This window comes from Tachyglossus aculeatus, chromosome 9 (genome assembly GCF_015852505.1).
Source record: "Tachyglossus aculeatus isolate mTacAcu1 chromosome 9, mTacAcu1.pri, whole genome shotgun sequence".
NCBI lineage: Eukaryota > Metazoa > Chordata > Mammalia > Monotremata > Tachyglossidae > Tachyglossus > Tachyglossus aculeatus.
In genome coordinates this window covers 62,876,751-62,878,707 of record NC_052074.1, presented here as the reverse complement: position 1 = coordinate 62,878,707, position 1,957 = coordinate 62,876,751, and the positions used below count along the sequence as shown (strand labels likewise).

The following is a 1,957-nucleotide window of genomic DNA, read 5'->3' as shown; positions in this document are numbered from 1 at the left end:
ACTTATAAGAAGTAGAAAATTTAAAGCCTCTGGTTAAGATGGAGTTTTGTCTCCTGTTTTTCTCCCAGTCTTTCTGAGAAACAGGAAGAGAAAGTCGAAAAGTGTTCTGTAATGGTCAATCTAAAGCTAACTCACACACTATGAGACAAGAAGTTATCCATTATATAATGGCTGTACCTCCTGAGGCGAAGCCCATTAACACAAGGAGCCTGTTACTCCCTGAGGTCTTCATCTGAACAAAGCCAATCAGAGGGTTGATTAAGGAAACAGGAGAGGAGGCTAGTTCATAGGAGAAGGACAGACATTTTAAGTTAAGTTGGGGCTGAACAATCCTCATAATAGAACAGAGGGAGAGACTTTCTCCATTTTTTCAGCCCAAAGTGCTCATTCCCCCTCTCAGGGCCGCACCTGGAGAGTTTCCAGTCCTCTACCAGTTTCGGCTACGGGAGGGAGAGTAAAGCAGAGGCCTATCCATTCCATTCCTAGTTTGGGCAGTGGCTAACCAGTGGAAGGCAATCTGCTACAAGTCAAAACTCACCCGTGCCGGGCAGCAGCAGCTTGGGAGAGAGTCGAAGGCAGAGACTCGAGTTTACTCCGTGGAAGGAGGCAATGGTAAAACACTTTCAGATTTTTACCCAGAAAACTCTATGGATCCACTACCAGAATGATAGCAGATGGAGAGCGGGGCGTTCTGGGAGAGATGTGTCCGTGGCGTCGCTATGGGTCGGAAATGACTCGACAATATAATACAAGACAAAATTGCTCATATCAGAGGGCAACATGTTAGCTACAGAGTCAGCTGGGGGAATTCTTTGGGAAAGTCTGGATGAAGCATTGAGAATTGGAAAGTGGGTCATCTGAAAATTAGGAAAAGCCTCCAGCTATGTAGCAGTCAGGTATGAAGTCCTGGGGAGAGTTGGGGTGTGGGGAGAGCAGGTGTGAGTCTCCTTTTTCTGGAAAAAGAATTAGCTGTCAGGAAGGGTGTTTGAAGCAGGATTTTTTTATAAGGGCTGTTGTTTAAATATGAATAGCAGGCGGTTTTGAAGTTTCACTTCAGGTTAGCAACAACAGGGAAAGTGAGGTTAGTCAGGATGGAAGGATGTGCTTCATTAATCATCAATCAATTTATTGAGCACTTACCTTGAGTAGAGTGCTACAAAGCAATAGAAGGTGTTGATTGAGCACTCACTATGTGCAGACACTGTACAAAGCGCTTGGAAGAGTACAATACGGTGAAATTAGCAGACACGTTCCCTGCCCATGATGAGCTTAGAGTCTAGATGGGGAGACAGGCATTAACATGAATAAATGAGTAATGTAGAATATATAATTTAAAGACATGCACACAAGTGCTATGGGGTTGATGGTGTGGTGATTATCAATCGTCCAAAGGTCACAGATTCAAGCGCATAGATGACGCAGAATAATAATAATAATAATGGCATTTATTAAGCACTTACTATGTGCAAAGCACTGTTCTAAGCACTGGGGAGGTTACAAGGTGATCAGGTTGTCCCACAGGGGGCTCACAGTCTTAATCCCTATTTTACAGATGAGGTCACTGAGGTCCAGAGAAGTTAAGTGACTTGCCCAAAGTCACACAGCTAGACAATTGGTGGAGCTGGGATTTGAACCCATGACCTCTGACTCCAAAGCCAGGGCTCTTTCCATTGAGCCATGCTGCAGAAGGTTAGAGAGAACCAAGGAACAGAGTGTTTTTATCTGGGAAGGCCTCTTGGAGGAGATGTGATGTTACTAATGCTTTGAAGGTGGAAGAGAGTGGTGGTCCAGTATATATGGGGGTGGAGGAGTTTCAGGCTAGGGGGAGGATGTGGAAAAGGGGTTGGCAGTGAGTTAGACGAGAGTGGGACACAGTGAGAAAGCGTGCGGGCTGGGTTGCATTAGGCGAGGAAGGATGGAGAGAGAGGATTGAAGGACTTAAAGCCAACAAGGAGGA

The 1,957-nt window shown here is 45.3% G+C and overlaps 1 non-coding gene across 1 annotated transcript; it reads left to right on the top strand.

Moving 5' to 3' along the window:
* Nucleotides 1-390: 390 nt before the first annotated feature.
* Nucleotides 391-528, top strand: LOC119932628. The gene has a single exon (XR_005452373.1). It is a non-coding gene; the product is annotated as a small nucleolar RNA SNORA7 (small nucleolar RNA).
* Nucleotides 529-1,957: the final 1,429 nt, after the last annotated feature.